Below are 20,479 nucleotides of genomic sequence, written 5' to 3'. Positions count from 1 at the left end.
GAAGGGCATTTAGGTTATCCTCTCCACCATTGCCTGGATTGTCAGTACATGTCATCCTTGTAGGTCTCTGGAAATCTCCCTAGTGCCAGATCTTTCCTCAGACCTATAATGGCTCCCTCTAATATGGTATCTCTCACCCTACTCTCCTCTATTCTTCCCCCAACTCAATATTTCTGCTCCTCCATTTCCTCCTCTCCTCTCCTCTCCTCTCCTCTCCTCTCCTCTCCTCTCCTCTCTCTCTCTCTCTCCTCTCCTCTCCTCTCCTCTCCTCCCCTCCCCTCCCCTCTCCTCTCCTCTTCTCTTCTCTCCTTTTTTTCACCTCTCATTCTGGCAGCTCCCTCACCCTCTCATGCTCTCAATTAGCTCAGGAGTTCCTGCCCTTCCCATTCCTGGAGTCCATGCATTTTTCCCTTAGAGTCCTTCTTGTTTCCTAGTTTCTTTGGTGAAGAGGATTGCAGGCTGGGATTCCTTTGCTCTATGTCTAAAATTCATATATGAGTGAGTACATATCATGTTTGTCTTTTTGTGACTGGGTTATCTCACTCAGGATGGTTTCTTTTAGTTCCATCCATTTGCCTACCAATTTCAATATTCCACTGCTTTTTTCTGCTGAGTAGTACTCCATTGTATGCATGTACCACATTTTCTCTATCCATTCTTCAGTAGAGGGGCATCTGGGTTGCTTCCAGGTTGTGGCTATTACAAACAATGTTGCTATGAACATGGTTGACCATCTGTCCTTGAATGAACGTGTGTTATTTGGGTATATGCCCAAGAGAGGAATTGCTGGATCTCGAGGTAGACTGATTCTCATTTTTCTGAGCAACCGCCATAGCCATACTGATTTCCAAAGTGTTCTTACAAGTTTGCACTGCCACCAGCAATGAAGGGGTGTTCCTTTTTTTCCACATACTCTCCAGCTTAGATTGTCATTGGTATTTTTGATTTTAACCATTCCCACAGGGGTGAGGTCATACCTCAGAGTTGTTTTGAGTCTCATTTCTCTGATGGCAAAGGATTTTGAGCACTTTCTTAAGTGTTTTTCAGCCATTTCAGATTCCTCTGTTGAGAATTCTCTATTTAGTTCTGCACCCCAATTTTTAATTTCATTGTTTGGTGTTTTGGTGGCTAGCTTCTTGAGTTCATTGTGTATTTCGGAAACCAGCCCGCTGTCTGACGTGGCGTTGGTGAAGATCTTTTCCCATTCTGTGGGCTGTCATTTTGTCTTACTGACTGTGTCCTTTGCCTTACAGAAGCTTTTCCATTTCAGGAGGTCCCATTTATTAATTGCATATCTCAATGTCTGTGCTACTGGTGTAAAGTTCAGGATGCAGTCTCCTGTGCCAATTCGTTCTAGGGTATCTCCAACTTTCTCTTCTAGAAGATTCAGAGTGGCTGGATTTATGGTGAGATCTTTAATCCATTTGAACTTAAGTTTTGTGCATGGTGACAGATATAGATCTAGCTGCAATCTTCTGCATGTCTGAATCCAGTTGTGCCAGCACCATTTGTTGAAGATGCTATATTTCTTCCATTGTATAGATATAGAATCTTTGTCAAAGATAAGATGTTCATAGGTATGTGGGATAATATCAGGGGTTTCAATTCAATTTCATTGGTTTATCTGTCTATTTTTGTGCCAATACCAAGGTGTTTTCAGAATTATGGCTCTATAATAGAGCTTGAAGTCAGGGATGGAGATGCCTCCAGAAGAACCTTTATTGTACAGCATTGTTTTGGCTATCCTGGGTTTTTTGTTTTTCCATATAAAGTAAAGTATTGTTCTTTCAAGGTCTGTGAAGAACTCTTTTGGGATTTTGATGGGGATTGGTTTGACTCTGTAGATTACTTTTGGCAAGATTGCCATTTTTACTATGTTGGTTCTACCTATCCAAGAGCATGGGAGATCTTTCCATTTTCTGGTATCTTCTTTAGTTTCTTTCTTTGAAGACTCAAAGTTCTTACTGTTCAGGTCTTTCATTTTTTTGGTTAGTGTTACCCCAAGGTATTTTATGTTGCTTATGGATATTGTGAAGGGTGATGTTTCTCTGATTTCTTTCTCATTGCATTTATCATGTGCATATGGTAGGGCTATTGATTTTTTTTTTTTAGTTAATTTTGTATCTTGCTATTTTGCTGAAAGTGTTTATCAGCTGCAGGAGTTCTGTGGTAGAATTTTTCAGGTCACTTATGTAGACAATCATATCATCTGCAAATAGTGAAAGTTTGAGTTCTTCCTCTCCAATTTGTATCCCTTTGATCTCCTTTTTTGTCTTATTACTCTAGCTAGAACTTCAAGCACAATATTGAAGAGATAAGGAGAGAGTTGGACAGCCTTGTCTTGTTCCTGATTTTAGAGGAATAGCTTTGAGTTTCTCTCCATTTAGTTTGATGTTGGCTGTTGGTTTGATGTATATTGCATTTATCATGTTTAGATATGTTCCTGTTATTCCTGTTCTCTCCAAGATCTTTATCATGAAGGGATGTTGGATATTGTCAAAGGCTTTTTCAGCATCTAGTGAAATGATCATGTGGCTTTCCTTTTTCAGTTTGTTTATATGGAGGATTACATTGATGGATTTTCGTATGTTGTGTTATCCTTGCATATCTGGGATGAAGCCTACTTGATCATGTTGGATGATTTTTCTGATATGTTCTTGGATTTGATTTGCCAATATTTTGTTGAGTATTTTTGCATCAATGTTCATGAGGGATGTTGGTCTGTAGTTCTCCTTTTTTAGTTGCATCTGTGTGGCTTGGATATCAAATTGATTGTAGCCTTGTAAAAAGAGTTTGGCAATGTCCCTTTTGATTCTATTGCGTGGAACTATTTGAGGAGTAATGTTACTAGCTCTTGTTTGAATTTCTGGTAGAATTCTGCAATGAAGCCATCTGGCCCTTGGCTTGTTTTGGTTGGAAGGCTTTTGATGACTGCTTCTATTTCATTAGGGGTTATAGGTCGATTTAAACTGCTTATCTCTTCTTGGTTTAATTTTGGTAAGTGCTATCTATCCAGGAAACTGCCCATTTCCTTTAGATTTTCGGATTTTGTGGAGTACAGGTTTTCAAATTATGACCTGATGATTCTCTGGATTTCCTCTGTGTCTGTTATTAAATCCCCCTTTTCTTTTCTGATTTTGTTAATTAGCATGCTCTCTTAATGCCTTTTGGTTAGTTTGGATAGAGGTTTGTCTATCTTGTTGATCTTCTCAAAGAACCAACTCTTTGTTTCCTTGATTCTTTGTAATGTTTTCCTAGTTTCTACCTTATTGATTTCAGCCCTGTTTTATTATTTCCTGGGGAGTACTCCTCCCTGGTGAGTTTGCTTCTTTTTGTTCTAAAGCTTTCAGTTGTCCTGTCAATTCTCTAGTGTGACTATTCTCCAGTTTCTTCATGTGGGCACTTAACTTTCCTCTTAGCACTGCTTTCAGAGTGTCCCATAAGTTTGGGTATGTTGTGTCTACATTCTCATTAAATTCTAGGAAGTCGCCGGGCATTGGTGGTGCACACCTTTATTCCCAGCACTCGGGAGGCAGAGGCAGGCGGATTTCTGTGAGTTCGAGACCAGCCTGGTCTACAAGAGCTAGCTCCAGGACAGCCTCCAAAGCCACAGAGAAACCCTGTCTCGAAAAGAACAACAACAAAAAATTCTAGGAAGCCTTTAATTTCTTTTTTTATTTCTTCCTCCACCTGGGAATGGTGCAATTGGGTGTTATTCAATTTTCACGAGTTTGTAGTTTGTATTGCTGTTGAATTCTAACTTTAAAGCATGGTGACCTGATAAGATAGAGGGGGTTATTTCAATTCTTTTGTGTCTGTGGAGGTTTGCTTTGTTGCCAACTATGTTGTCAATTTTAGAGAATATTCCATGTGACACTGAGAAATGGGTATATTCTTTTGTTTTTGGATGGAATGTCCTATATATATTGTTAAACCCAGTTGGGTCATACCTTCTGTTAGATCCTTTGTTTCTTTGTTAAGTTTCTGTCTGGTGGTCCTGTCTAGTGGTGAAAGTGGGGTGTTGAAGTCTTCTTTTATAAGTGTGTGTGTGTGATTTGATTTGGGGCATAAGATGTTCAGGATTGAGACTTCATCTTGGTGATCTTTTCCTGTGGTAAGTATGAAATGCCCTTCTTTGTCTCTTTTAATTGATTTTAGTTTGAAGTCTAATTTGTTAGATATTAGGATTGCTACACCAGTTTGTTTCTTGGGTCCATTTGATTGGAAAATCTTTTCCCAACCCTTTATTCTGAGGTAACACCTGTCTTTGAAGTTGAGGAGTTTTTCTTGTATGCAGCAGAAGGATGAATTCTGTCTTTATATCCATTCTGTAGCCTGTATCTTTTTATGGGCAGGTTAAGACCATTGACATTGAGGATATTAATGTCAATTGATTGTTGGTTCTTGTTTGTTTTGGATTTATTGTTGTTGGTGTCATTGTTTGTGTATTTCGCCCTCCTGTTTCTTTTCATGTTTGTTGAAATTGGATTATGTATTGCCTATGTTTTTGTGAGTGTAGTTATCTTAGCTGGGTTGGAGTTCACCTTCCAGAACTTTCTGTAGTGCTGGATTTGTGGATATGTATTGTTTAAGTCTGGTTTTGTCATGGAATATTTTGTTTTCTCCATCTATAGTGATTGAAAGTTTTGCTGGGTACAGTTTTGCTGGGTACAGTAGTCTGGGTTGGCATCCATGTTCCCTTTGTGTTTGTAGGATATCTATCCAGGACCTTCTGGCTTTCAACGTTTTCATTGAGAAGTCGGGTGTGATTCTGATAGGTCTGCCTTTATATGTTACTTGGCCCTTTTCCTTTGCTGCTCTTAATATTTTCTCTTTATTCTTTAGTTTTGATGTTTTGATTATTATGTGTTGAGGGGACTTCTTTTTGTGGTCCAGTCTGTTTGGTGTTCTGTAAGCTTCTTGTACTTTCAAAGGCATATCCTTCTATAGTTTGGGGAAGTTTTCTTGTATGATTTTGTTGAATATGTGTACCTTTGAGTTGTATTTCTTCACCTTCTTCTATACCTATTATTCTTAGGTTCGGCCTTTTCATGGTGTCCCATGTTTCCTGGATATTTTGTGCTAGGCATTTATTGGACTTGAGGTTTTCTTTGGTTGATGACTGCATATCCTCTAGAGAGTCTTCAACACCTGATATTCTCTCTTCCATCTCTTGAATTCTATTGGTTATACTCACATCTTTAGATCCTGTTCATTTATCAAGCCTTTCTGTTTCCAGCATTGCTTCATTCCGTGTTTTCTTTATTGTTTCTACTTCATCTTTTTGCCTTGAACTGTTTCAGTGATTCCTTCACTTGTTTGGTTGTTTGTTCTTGGCTTTCTTTAGATTCTTTAAGAGATTTGTTTATTTCTTGAAATTTTTGGTTTGTCTTTTCCTCCATTTCATGTAATTTTTGCTTGTTTTTTCTTATATTTCTTTAAGGGATTTTCTAGTTTCCTCTTTAAAAGTCTCTATCATCTTCCTAAGATAATTTTTGAGGTCCATCTCCTCTTCATCCTCTGTGTTATGCTTTTCAGATCCTGCTCGTATGGGGCCCCTAGATTCTGGTGGTGTCATATTGGTCTTTCTGTTGTTGAGTGTGTTCTTGCTTTGTCTTCTTCCCATCCCTTCTTTCAGTGAGTACAGGTGGGGTCTCTCCCTCTCTCCAGTATCAGGTGGAGGGCTCAGCCTCTGGTGGCAGCTGGATGGCAGAGGGCGATGGGTAGACCACAGTAGGGTGTGCCTGGATTCAGGGTTGGCTTTCTCGGTCTGGGCAGGTCCACTCTTTCTCTGGTGGTCTCAGGTAGACGCGAGCAGGGGTTGATGGGGGAGATTGGGTAGCAGAGTAGCATGGAGACTCACTTTAAGCTCAGGCCACAATTATTTTTATATAGATCTGGATATATTTATCTTACTCTATACCACAAAATTTTGTTTTACTATGAAAGATACACTGTAATAAAAGGTGTACAAAGCAAAATGATATTTAACTATTTGGAAATAACAACTGAACACCAGGGGAAGCAATAGATTAATAGAAAAGTGGTGTGAAAATAGAGAAGGCCTCATCATTTGTTTCAGTGTATTAAATCAGCTAGTTTTGAGCTTCTCCATACTGTGTTCTCTTCTCGGGTTTTAACAGTTAAGCTGGTCTCTGTGTAGACCTTTGTAATTCAGTTCTCCTGTATCCAGGCATGGCACTAAGAAACTAAATACAAATTGCAACTCTACTGTTGCTTTGATTCTTTTCTTCCTCTTCTTCATTCAAGTTCTCTTTTCAAATCCTTTCTGGAATGTGGCCAATTCTAAAGAGGCATATATTAGTTGTAAGTTTTATGTCAAGATAATATCTTCATGAACCACAATATATAGATAATATTGACTTGAAAACATCAGTTTCCTTCACTGGCAACACCCATATTGATGGTTTCATAGTAGTGGATAGGAAACTCTTAGAAGTGTTGTAAAGGCCAGTGTCTTAGAAAATTTATCCCCAGAAACTATTATTGGTTACACAGAGGAGTCTATGTTCACAACACAGTTATAGTACAGTTATAGTATGTCAGTACTGGTAAGTCATGATTATACTTTTTAACAGTAGACCACACTGAGGACTCATCAGTTCAAGTAGCCAAATTGGTACAATTAGATGTTAAGCATGTTTGTCTTTTTTTAATGGGGCAATGAAAGATTTATGAAGCAATGATAATCCTTGCCCTCTAATTCAGCAATTTGAAGAATCATCATTTGGGCGGGTATTTTCCTATTCCATAAACTAACAGGAGAAACTAGACTTGAAGTTAAGTCTGATTTAGTCCATCCTTGGCTGGGAAAAGAAGCCTAGCAACATGGATTTATGCAATATAGAAATTACTCCTTCTGTCTTGAAGGGAAAGTCATACCTAGCACAATGTGTGAAGGATGTATTGTTATATGACTCCCAGGGAGTTTTTGCTTCAGGTTAATAAAGGTCTCTCTGTATGCTAACCTTCTTTTCATCGCTATGAGCCTTGAAGGCATTTTTCCTATTGATTCACCAGGTCCCATCTGGCCTATCCTTCTCAACAGTGAATACAAACAGATGATCTTTTTTCCTTCAGCACTTTAAGATGTGTAAATTCTGAAGTAATGTTTATATACTTAATTATAGCTTTGAGCAATTCCCCCCTTCTTGGTGCCATTTTCACTTCATGTGACAAACCACAGCAACAGTATTTAGTATTCCACTTCCTTTGTTGCTTATCGATATTATGATACAATGACTGTGTTCCTTTTTGTCCCTGCCTAAGCGAGTTGTATTTAGTCAACCTAATCATTTGCCACCTGTATCAACCTTGTTTTCTACTAGAGACTTATTATCATAAACTACAGATACAATATCTGTAAGAGGAATTGTTGGTTAAACTATATTCCTTAAAAATTGCCAACAAACAATAAAATTAGCAATCTAACGGGTGAAAGAATATATAATTGTTTATTATTTGCCAAAAGTTTCCAGGCAGTCACAACATTAATTTATATTTTCTGTCTATTTGTGGGAGCAGAATTATCCTATTTGAGAACATTGAAGAGAATCAACAAATTGTGCTTTGATTGGCTATTTGGGACCATTTATTACATAGCATTCTGCTCTAGAATGTTTCACAATGTGGGCCTAGGAGCTTTGGAATCATAGAAAGGTAAAATTGAAAGAAGTACTAGCAACATCAGAGTAAAAGCAACAACCTTATAAAAAATACAAGCTGTACAGAATGAAACCAATGTCACATTCTACTCAACAGCTAAGGTGGAGTGTATTTGTGACTACTGAGAAGGTGAGCCCTTTCCTGATGCATTAATTTATATTTCTTATAATCTGTATGGATGATACTTGATAGATTTTTTTTTACTGAGTTACAGCCTATTTAAGCCAGACTCCAAGTAAATAAATCATTACATCTTCCAATCTAAAATGCCACCGACTCAGGCTCCTCTGGTCAAATTTTCCATTTTGAGATCTGACTATGACTCAGCCCACTTTGAGATCCTCAGTGCTGTTTTGGTCTTTGCCCAGTATAGAGATCTTTATTGGACTTTGGAATTCAAACAAGATCAGGGTACCAGAAGTTTCAGTTAGCATTGTGACACAGCTATTGCTAAAGTCCTAAATCCCCATGCCTGAAAGGCTACTTGTGCAATTTCTGATGGGAAATTAAAGAACAGAGTGAACTACATTGGAGAAATGCTACCTTTAGGATAGGGACAGTTAAATAAACTCCAAGGAACACAGGTTAACAGCAAGGGATACAGTGCATCATTGTGATTAGGATCAAGCTCACCTGTATCAGACACAAGCCAGTCTGTTTTCCCAGGCTTCTATTTCATTATCTTTTTTTTCAAGAGACTGATGCCTTCTGCATAGGGGATTTTACAGTGCATAAACACTAATAAAAAAGGCATCCAGTGTTAGCAAGGAGCACTATTATTAATTTAAAAATTGCAACACCTATTTTAATAAGAAAAAGAAATTAAAGGCCTTACCATGTTGTACATATAGTTAATAGAATGTAGAATAATAAGGGAAAACACAATGTGAAAATTAGAGTTCTTTCCTTCATTTAAATTCTGTGTAAATGTTCCTTTATTTTTCATGATGGCTCATCTTAACCAGAGTAATCCCTTATTCCTTGGCTGTTTTTGTTTTATTACTATAAGTATCCCTGAAAGACAAAGATTGCTAAACCTCTGTGTGTGTGTGTGTGTGTGGTATGTGTGTGCATGTGTGTATGTTTATGTATGTATGTATGTGTGCACATGCTACATGTGTGTAGGTGTGTAACTGTAAAAGCCAGACATTTCTGGTAGATAGGATTTCTCAGTGAACCTGGAGTTCACTGATAGCTATGCTAGATGACCAAAGCTTCAGTCACTCTTTGTCCTTCATGTCTCACATTAACCTGCTTAAGTCCCAGAAGTCCCCCTTTCTCCTCCTATCCCAGAACTGGGAGTTCAGACATGTATTGTACATGATGCCTTTTATATGGGTACTGGGGATTGGACAAAGGACCTTATACATGTGTGTCATGCACTTTACTAACTGAGCCATATCCATAGCCTCCAAAACTTCATATAAAGTTCCATAGTAAACATTTTAAACTATATGGGCTGGAAAAAAAACAAGGATAAGATACTGATAGTTATATAACAATAACACATTTCCACACATTTTATTGATGTATTTAAAATAATTGCTTTCAACTTTTCACAAAACAAATCTACAGAAGAGACTAATTAAGAAGGGTGTTTTTGTGTACAGGATTGAAGGAGAGGGTAATTTTCTCCCTAACTGTGGTTCAAGTTAGTTTTACCTATCATCAAATTGATTGCTAATGTTTTTTTTCTACAAAATATCTTTAGTTTGCATGTAGAAGCCATTGCAAACCTGATTTGGTGTGGGGATGTAGTTTGTTGACTGTATCCTTAGAAGATTTAGAAAGCAGAGGAACGAATCTACCCTGATGAGATGAACAGTAGCCTCAGGTAAACTTTGATCACGAAGGTAAATGCTTCACTGAAGGAGCATCTAACCATATATTTCAATGGGAGGATGATTTGAGACAATGCTGTGGACCCCTGGTTTCTGAAGAAAGGCTCTAAAACTCATAACAAAGATTCATTTGTTTTTTCAGACATTTCATATTTACGAAGTGATTAGATAGGGTTGACAAATTCTTCCTATGAACACATACAGACTGTTCTCATTTTAGCAGAAATAGAAAGCTAATTGAATGCAGCACTGAAGGATGCTCATCTCATCTCTAAGAGAAAGAATCATGAAAGAGAATGGACAATTTGAAAGAAATTTGCTCCTTGCCTTCTGTCTGTTCTTTATGAAAGCACTGTACTTTATGAAGAGGGGAAGGGTAAATCACATGATATTCACATAAACCCTTGTGTAAATAATAAAGTTTGCAATGACATCTATACTGCTATAGATGAAGGTCAGCAAGGAGAGGTGTACAGAAGTCTCAGTAGTGGTAGAGTGGCTTGCTTCTCCTGACATGCTGTGAAGGACATTCTGTGAGCCCAAAAGAGAAATTGTGTTTTCCCTCCTGTTGCTGCTGCAGGAAAATTCTAAACACCGAGTCAAGGGGAGAGTTAATGTAAAGAAAGACTCTAAATGACTCTTCATAGGAACAGAAACACTTGAATCTTTATTACATTTTTAAATTGAGATTTTCTTTATTTTTATTTTTTTGTATGCGACTGTTTTGCCTGAATACACACCTACACATCCAGTGTTTGCAGTATTCATGTGGTCCAGAAGAGGGCACTCGATCCGCTAGAACTGGATTTACAGATGGTTGTGAGCCACATGTTTGTGCTGGAAACTGAAGTTGGCCATTTTGGAAGAACAAATAATGTTACCCACTGAGCCATTTCTCCATCTCCCACTTGAAGTATGTAGACTGATCTGGAATCCTTAGAGAAAAGTAATGGAGAAGAACCATTGAAGAGTTAGTTCAAGCATGATATACACAGCATTGTCCTAAAATAACCATCATTTGGGTAAACTAGAAAGGCGATTGCCACACACTTATAGGAATCAGGACACTGAACAGCTGTGTCAACTTTGCCTGTTCAAGGGGAGGGAATGTATCAAAAAGCCCATGGAAAGGGAGAGAATGAAGGAAAGTAGAACCTCAGGGGTGGGGGGGGGGATTACAGATCCACACATCAGTTATAAAGCTGAGCTCAGAGAAGGCATGACAATTTCTAACAGAACCTTGGACCTCCGTGCAGAATGGGTAAGGATGGGAGCCTATTTAGAGAAAAAAGAAGAGATGACAGAGGCAGCAGGTCCACAGATGATGCAGAGATTGGTGAACATAAAGCTGGACCAAGTGTTTTCAGTAGAAGTAGGAAAGTACTTTTAAAAATCCCAGGAAGTAGGCTGAGGATCCTCTCTGGGCTCTGTTGAGTTCTTTAAACTGAATTACAACTGGTATACTCATAAAGAATACAGAAGAAGGAGTAGTATAATTTTCCCAAACTCCTAGAGCATCTTAATGTTGTTCACAGGGAAGCTAAAATGATGGGTTCTGTGGAAAGAGACACTTTATTTAGATGATAACACATTTTAAAGAGAAAATAATGTGCCTTGTAACCCTTTTCAGAGATAAGTTTGGGGATTTAATTTTTATTTCATCTTTGGGAAATACAATTCTTTTCAACTGAACAGGTTTCAGTTCTTGGTGAATATTAAAGTAGTGCATGCCATTGATGAGCTTCAAACCAATTCATATTCATTATGCTTGATATTCTCTTCTAAGTGCATGCTGAGGACCCAGTAAACATTATACAACATTTTAAGAATGAACTTGGCATGAGTTCTTGAGAGAATGGTTTTTGTAGCTGTATTAATTAGGGCATAATGGTTACTGCTAATGAAGAGAAAGATGAAATTACTGTAGAAACATAGAGAAGGCAGTAAGTAACTTTTTGTTTTCCTTTTTGAATTCTGAACAATGCCTTGTTCACCACATGGGGCGCTTTTCAGACAATTTACCTAATAAAAGTGTACAATAGGGACTTGTTTATTAAAGTTGTCTATATCTAACCCCAAATTCAAAATTTTCTTCTATAAAATCAAACACACAATAAATAATATTCTGAATTATATAAACAATTACTGTGGTATTTGGCTCTTTGAATTAGGTACAGATTTTCATGCTTGGGTGTTATGTGTCACAGAATATATCAAATTTAACTGTATGAACTGCTCCTACTCAAATCAGTTTGACAAGGGGTAAAACAAGACAGAATAGATACATTTCTTAAACATCTTTGTGAATAATATGGAAAGGATTAGGTAAGGATAAATTTAGTGATTATGAATATCAGGATCCTAGGAGAAGACATTTTAACCCCTTGGTATTGAATCTCACTAAAATAGAATAATTGTCAAGAGATCTAGTTACCATGGTGATACATCTTTTAAGAGCAGGTAACTAAAATCACTCAATTGTAATACCAGAAAACATTGAATACAATTTAACTGATTTTTATTTTTCCTTTCAGCATTAACCTTTTTTAATTGTATAAAAGTGATGTAAAATTAAGTTGTAGGTGCTAGAATGAGATTAGAAGGAAAGATTTCATTATGAACCATTCATTACAGTTTGAGAGAAGTATGATTTTCTGTAAAATTATTGCTTTCTTGTTGTATAAAATGCTAACACAATCTGACCATTTAAGAACTAAGAAAGACAGTTGCTATGGAAAGATATTCCCTGAAAATATGCTGTACACAAACACATGTATATACACATACTTATACAAATTCACATGCATAAACGTACAAATACATTTAAGCACATACACAGACATGTATGCACACACACACACATGCACACTATACAAAAGTGTAGATACAAATATACATATACAGACATTCACAAAGACACATAAACACAGGGGTACACATTCACATAAGTACATACATAGATAAAAACACACATACACATGTATATAATCACTTGCACTAATATGCATACATGCACACCAATATGTGCATACATAAATACATACATACAAACAAATGTAAACATACATATATACATGCAGTTTCTACATATTCACACATTTATACACACATACACTTATATGTATACACATTCATTTACACACAAAAACACATTTACATACATACATACACAAACATTACATACATAGTCATGATTTACACAAACAATAACACACATACATACACTGACACACAAGTACAATGTAGAAACATACATATAAACACATAAGTACACATGTATACACAAAAACACATACACACTTATACACATGCATAAAAGTATAAACTGACACATACACACACACTCATACACAGTCACACACACACACAAACACTGAACTTAAAGCAATTAGCACAGTGCTTTACCCATAATAAGCTCTTGTGTGTGAATGGTCATCTGATAGTCAGTCCCTGTTTCTGAACTTCCTTTCCTTCAGTCCTTCCTTCTTTGACTTTAAACATTTCTCTATATGCAACTTTTTTTTGTAACCTCTTATGTTGGATCTTGTGGTAGTCTGAATGAGCACGATCCTCATAGGCCCCATGAATTCTTGGCCCCCATTTGGTGGAACTATTGGGGAAGGATTAGGAGGTTTAATCTTGTTGGGAGGAGGGGTGTCACTGGGGTAGGCTATGACGTTAAAGGTTGCAGCATTAAGAAGTTTGAGAACAACTACTTTTTCAATAGAGCTGGTAGAATCTTCTTTCGAACTGTAGCCATATCAGTCCATGAAGACCATTCCTTAGCACCACAGAAGTGAGAAGCAGAAACACACAGTTACTGAAAAATAAAAGCTATGGTCTGACAGCCTTCATTCTCTACGAGATTGAACAATCTGCCCTTGGCTTCCTTTTCTCACCACTCAGTTGAATTGGATTAGAACTACTAGGTAGACCAGTTGGCCTCAAACTCATGGAGATCCAATAATCTCCACTTCCTAAGTGCTGGGAGTGTTCTCAGATTATAAAGAGCACTTAAGAAAACCTGACATGTATGTTTATTTCTGCATGAGTCTGTATTGTCACTACTTTTGAACCAAAATGGAATCTACAAACAATTCGCCAAGCCACTGTCATCTGGAAGCCCTAGCACAAAACTTTGTGTTGTCAAAACATACCTCTTTTCAACTTAATGTGTATTAAAATTTTGAACTAATGCATGTGAAGATACTCATTTAATATGACCCCTGAGTAGTGATTTAGGGGGTTGGATAGATTTGCCTACTTCTAAAACTGAGGGATGCTCAGGTTCTGTGGTGAAACTCACAGGCCTTGCTATTGCAGTGGTTCATTAGATTGAAAAGACCCTAGTCAAAACACTGTTTTCTGCGACGAAGAGAACTTATTCTGATACCCATTTTTGCTTCCCAGCAGCTGCTGCTTAGGGCATCACGTAGATTCTCAACAGGGCAGGTAGAGACTTAGAAGGTTTGCTTATCCACTTTTCTGTACATAGAAGCCAGAGTGATCATGCTATTTTTAAATTCATTTTTCTATTTTTATTTTTGAGATTACAATATCATTATAAAATTTTCCCTTTCCTTTCTTCCCTCCAAACCCTCCCATATATCCCTCTCTGCTCTCTTTCAAATTCTATTGAGTAACCCATTGGTGAGGTCCTCCCTGAGAAAACTGTTTCTCACATCCTCAGAATCCTATTATTGCCTGTAGTTCTTTGTGTAAAGTTGATGCCAAGTGGGCTTTCTGTCAACTACTGTTACAATAAGTCTTCACGCCAAAGCCATCAGAGCCCTACTGCCAAGTGGGCGCTTTCTGCCAGGCTGCCTAAGTTCTGCCCACCACCATGTTATGGTCCCAAGTAATATACAGAGACTTATATTAGGTACAAATGCTGCTTTGCCAATGACTAGGATTCCTCATCTGCTAGCTCAGTCTTAATTATCATAAATCTATATATTTTATAAGACTTAACTTATCGAGGACACCTCCCGCTGGCGCGATCTCTTGATGGTGGATCACAAAGCAGAGACCAGGAGGAAGAGCAAGAGAAAGGAATGTCTTCCTTCTTGTCCTTGTTTATATATGAGTCTGCCTGCTATGTCACTTCCTTCCTGGATCACAAGACTTCTTTACTACATTTGCCAGAATCCTCCTTGACTCCTAGTCCCAGCTAACTTGCTGCCTCAATGGCTAAACAGTACTTTATTTAACAGTCAATAAGATGAATGTATACAGAAGTACATTCCTCATCAAACTATGGCATGGCCATTCCTATCATCTTTGTTAAGCTCACTTTGGGCAGTCATGTTGGTGAGACTTTATGGGTCTCACATTCTGATGTTACAAAGAGTAAACAACATCACAGCAAACTCCCTGAAGATGCAAATTTGAAGACATCTCTTCCCTCCACAGTACAGCATATGTGGAGCTTGTTTGTTTTAGAAAATTGTGGTTCTTTGAGAATGATAATTAATTTTCTTCATAGTTCACTAATATCTGCTGGTATAGAGAAAATGTAGGTCTTACATAGGTAAATTAAGGAGAATCATACACATGGGAAATATGTAACCAATTCAGAATCATAGGCATTAATGTGTGTGTGTTCATATACATATGTGTGTGGGCATCTTGTATCTACTATGTATCCGTATATATCATCTTTCTATCTGTGTATCTTCCAGAATGCTCTGAATACATCATTTGATTTTTTATATGTGCTAAGTCTGGGGCAGTGTAGATAAACATACAGGACTGTGTGACTCTTATGTGGAAGCCAGAGTGTTTTCACTGTTTCTCAACACTGTTTCATTTCTAGTTTTGAGGTTAGCATTTTCTTGAGAAATGTAAGCCAAACTATCCATTAGATTGTGCATTCCACCCTTGAGAACTAATGACAATCAATTAAATAGCATATTCTGCCATAGGAGCCTTGAGGTTGTAAATTATTGCTTAAGGGTGTTTTGACAACTTATTTGTTTCCCTGGATTCAGGAACCAAGTTGCTTTTTATATTCATGTTCTTTCTATAACGCATTTAGCCTTTGGTTAAAATTGTGTTTCCAGACACAGAGTGCACATTCCAGAATAACAGCATGTAGCTAATGTTCAGGGCTAAGATGAACTTCAGGGAAAATGTGTGTTCATCAACTGTAAAGAGTTTTCTTCTGTGAAGTCCTGGACTATTCGATTTATACTCCCCTAATCTTTATTTCCTTCTCTGTTTTTTTTTTTTTTTTAAGTATTTCTTTTTTTTTTGTTGTTGTTGCTGCTGACTACTTCCAGCTCCTGAACATGTTAAACCAACACAGTACTACTGAGCTATGTTCCTCAGCCCTGTGTTGCTTTCTTTTGTTTTCTTGTTTGTTTTTAAAATGAGTCTCTTTCTGTAATGCAGCTTGACTTTGCATGACTCTAAGAAATCTACCTGTTGGCTTTCTCTTGATCTTCCTCAAACCTGTGAGGGAGGGTCCCTTCTCCCTTTTCTGAACATTCTTTTCAACCACAGATTAAAAATAAGTTCTGTGACTGATTTGGGACAACTTCTGGAATCACATCATTGACATTTCTTCACTAGTTCTGTCTTGTGTTTTGCTTGTTTAACTTTTACCTGGCAATGACCTCATGTTAGCCTATTTTAAGGCTTAGAAGCCATGTTATTTAGGCTAGAGAAGATATTGAAAAAAAATAGATGATTTTCTCTAAGTTAAATTTGTGTCATTTTTAAAAAACAGTTAAATGATAGGGTGCTCTCACGTTATCTCTATCAAGAGTTTCTTCATTTTGAATGAATTTTTAATTTTGAATAACTCTACAGTTACAGAAAATTTACAAAGATACCATAGAAAATTCTTATTTATGTAGTCTCTACCAGTGGTTTAGCATGTTAGCATATTTAATTACTTGACACATTGGATATTATTTTTAAATAATCATTAATTCAGTGATAACCAACATCAAGTTTTCAATATTTACTGTGCTGGATGGTTCTTTGTAAATGTGAGTGTTTGTTTTTATCAATCTTTCTACTCTAGTCTGTGATCCAATTTAAGAAGTAACACTCAGTTTGTCCCCAGTTTTCCAATGCACAAACACAGCAGAATAAAACATGTAGTGATAGTGACCTAAAAGACTGATGGAAGATGTCATGGAGAACATCACCATGGAGAGGACATGCACAGTTCATAGGCATCCGTTGCAGTGTCTGTACCTAGTGCTGAGAATACCTCTGTTTGGAAATAGATCCATCTTTCTTTATTCACATCATTCCTTGCCTTAGTGTTGGTGCCTAAGTGTGTTTATATCACTTGCACTCATTATTTATGGAATCAAGATTAGTGATAATTTAGATGATTGGTAAGAGTGATTATGCAACCTCAAAGTTTAATTGCTGTGCTTTTAATTATGTATTATGAGCTCCTTTTTTTTTAAAAAAAAGGAAGGTAAAACTTTTAATGGCATTATTACATTTCCTATCCATTAGTAACTATTCATTTGATTCTAATGTATATCAAACTTATTTTCATTAAAAATTTGTGGACTGAAAACCCACTTTTCTTTTGGCTGCATAGATTCATCTTGTATTAAATTCTTAAAAAATGGACTGTTTTTTATATACCAAAGAGCATCTGCTGGAAAATTTTTTAAATAGTTTAAAGCAATTAGAATTTGATCAAAATTACTCAAAACATGTTTAAGACCGACTCTTAGATTCAGGAGTTCTGTGTAGCACTGGTGACAGACTAAGACACTTTTTTTTTTCGTGAATGAAGAAGTTTCATGAGTCTGTTGTTGATTTTATTTATAGGTTGCTGGATCAAAGTATACCAGAAGAATGTTTCATTTTCGGTTCTCTTAGAAGTCATTCATTTACTCTCAAATACTGTCATGTGGGCAGGAATGTACATTTGTGGTAATCGATTTACAGCAGGATATATTCTTTCAGTTGGATATGCTTCTGGCAAGTGTTATCTACATTTGCAAGATAAGATGTCAGGCAGAGTACAGAAGTGCTTAAAAGAACATTGTTTTTATCAGTACTGTCTACGTGACAGAGTTGCCTGGCTTAGTGTGCCTTTGTAGGAGTGGGCTGTTTTGTGTTTTTAGAATACATGACTAACAGCAGCAGTGCATGGTTGAAAGAATGTCTGCATGAAGGTGAGTAGAGCTTAGCTGTGTATTATGTTAATTGTTAAAAGTTTAGCATTAGATTTGCTCTCTGTTGGTCTCAGTTACTTTGAATGTGACTTGAGAATTTGAGGCAAGAACTTCTAATGGAGAGATGCTAAGGAGTATATTAGCATTACAAATTAATGACTTTTTATTATTATTTTGCATTGTCATGTGTAATTTCTATTCTGTGCCTGTCAAACTATGAAGATATCTGGGATAATTGATGGGCTTCTGTAATACATTTTGGATGTTGTGAAAGCAGAGATCTAGATCAAAGGTGACACATTCAGATGTCTGGAGTTTTGTGTCAACTACAGAAATGAGTGAAGGAAGAGAAACCGGGTGTTCCAACCTTCAAGTGCTCTTTCTGAGGGGACACCTGTTGACTCTGCAGATCAATGCCAGATCTTTAGACCTTTAAAAGAAAGCTGTATAAACATTCTTTTGTATGAACTCTACAATTTCTAAATGTTAGCAACTAGTACAATTTCAAGATACTCCCATTGTAGATCAAATTAAAGATTCCGTAGTTTGAAACTCATTCACTGGACACTGGTTTGGACTTCTGCTTCATTTCAGTTGTCATCAAACAATTTTCCCCATAGCAACAATAACAGTGCATTCCCCATCATAACCTTGTAAGCCCAAGCTTCTGTGGGTTTTTATGTGAAATGACAATTTTCTTAAGTATTATATGTAATACAGATAAGTTTCTATTTTACTCTATATAGCAGTTTTTATGTAAAGCACAACTTCCACCTCAAAGATATTAAGAAATAGTTTATTCTGAGCCAAGTGTGAGTTGCCATAATACAGCACATGGATTCAGGATACTTCAAATAACATATTCTAATGTGGAAGTAGCTTCATGAACTTATTATGGTGGCATAAGGAAGTTGTAAATCAAAGCAATTATAAATTTATCAGCAGGTCTACAGGTGAGAAAGCTAGAGTGAAATGAGAAAAAGTCTACTACGTACATCTCACGTGATACCAGAGCTGAGTTTTTGAGTTAGCAGGAGAGATTGGTCTGCTAAGAATACATCAAAAACTGACTTTTACCTCATAGGTCTGTTGGACATAGAGGTAGGAAATGAATGACTATGGGGACTAATGATAGCCAAAGATAATTTGAGTCTAGATTTGCAACATGGGATCATTTCATTGTCCATGTACTATCAGTTCTTTTGATTCTACAACATTCCATCTCTTCTTCACATACTTTTATTAGTCACCTCTGTAGAACCTGTAACATAGAGTTTTCATTTTTTGTTCATAGTCTGTTCATATGTGATGTTGGTAAAACATCACATGTTGTACATACACAGGCTAAACACTGATGGTGCAGGGACAGCTCACTCCTGGGATCACAGAAAGTTGAAGTTAGTGTGGGCAGAAAAGCAGTCTCTACTAGGGAAGAATAGTGTTAAAGCCATTAAGAAAGCCTACCCAGATTCCATGAATATCTCTGGTCATCTCAGTCTGGACATGATATTCTCTCTGTTTCTGCCCATGCATCTGTCATAATATCCATATGATACTTATAGTGTCATATAGCATTATACCATAAGTTCAAATAACTAAGAATATTGAATACCCTAAGCAGCAGATGAAGGAAACAGATTTCTGTGTACAAAATCTGCACTCTTTAAGCAAACTAATTATATGTAGTTTCTCCCCATGTCTAGTTACTTATATTTGTGAACTATTTTAACTGATGTTTGATCTATTTGAAATGGTTTATTACTTTTTTTTTTTCAGAACTTCATGCATGGGCACTGATGTATATTATTTTTGCCCTCCTTTTCCCCTTTCAAATTCATGAACTCTTCTTTAATTACTATTCTGTATCTCTCAGGTATACATGTACTTATCAACTTCTGAGTCAATTTACCATTATTTTATTCTAGATTATTTTTGACCACATTGATTTACAGCCATAACCCTATACAAGGTTTGGCTGGCTGTAAATTTAGAAAGGATTGATCTTTTATGTGTAGATCATTGTAACTTAGTTTTATCTGGTATTTTATCCATCTTATTATTTGGATACTATACCAAATTACAGCTGAGATAAGGAAAAGGATAGCTGCACTCCAGAGGAAATCAGACAACAATATAGTATAACTTAAAAATCCTTCCCTCAAAGTTGTTCTCTTCCCATGTTTCAAATAGTAGTGGCAGACACAGAAACATAATGCCAGACTAATAAGTTAGGCTTCCACAGATTTTGTGGGTGTAATAAAATGTAATTGCATGTTTCACAAATCATAAAGAGAAATGGAATTGTGCAAAGGATGATTCTCATTGGTGAAGTTTGAATATTGTTTAGTGTTCTTTCTAATTCTGGCTAAATATAGTGTGGGACACCTTGGACTCAGTTTTAAAACTTTTTAATTTTTATTAAAGATTTCTTTTTTTCTTAAAGATTTCTTTTTCCTCTTAATTATGTGTGTCATTATAGGGCTATGTGCACATGAAAGCAGTCAGGAAGCAAAGAGAGATGTTCAGTAGATGTACACCAGAATGTTGCTTTCTTTCTCATTTTCATGCAGTTTGAGATCTCAGCCCCTGGAGTGGTGCCACTCACATTCAGAGTACATATCCTTACATCAGTTAACCTAATCTGGATAATTCCTCACAGGCATGCCCAGAGGGTTGTCTCTTGGAGCTTCATTTGATAAACAATGGTAATCATCAAAATTATACAAGAAAATTTAGCTCTGTGTTTTCAACATCCCAATCCCTTACAGACATGAATTTCTAGTCAGTTCAACAGTTGTA

Source organism: Cricetulus griseus, chromosome 2, assembly GCF_003668045.3.
Source record: "Cricetulus griseus strain 17A/GY chromosome 2, alternate assembly CriGri-PICRH-1.0, whole genome shotgun sequence".
In the NCBI taxonomy this organism is placed as follows: domain Eukaryota; kingdom Metazoa; phylum Chordata; class Mammalia; order Rodentia; family Cricetidae; genus Cricetulus; species Cricetulus griseus.
The sequence above is the reverse complement of the archived record's forward strand: the minus strand, read 5'-3'. Positions refer to the sequence as shown.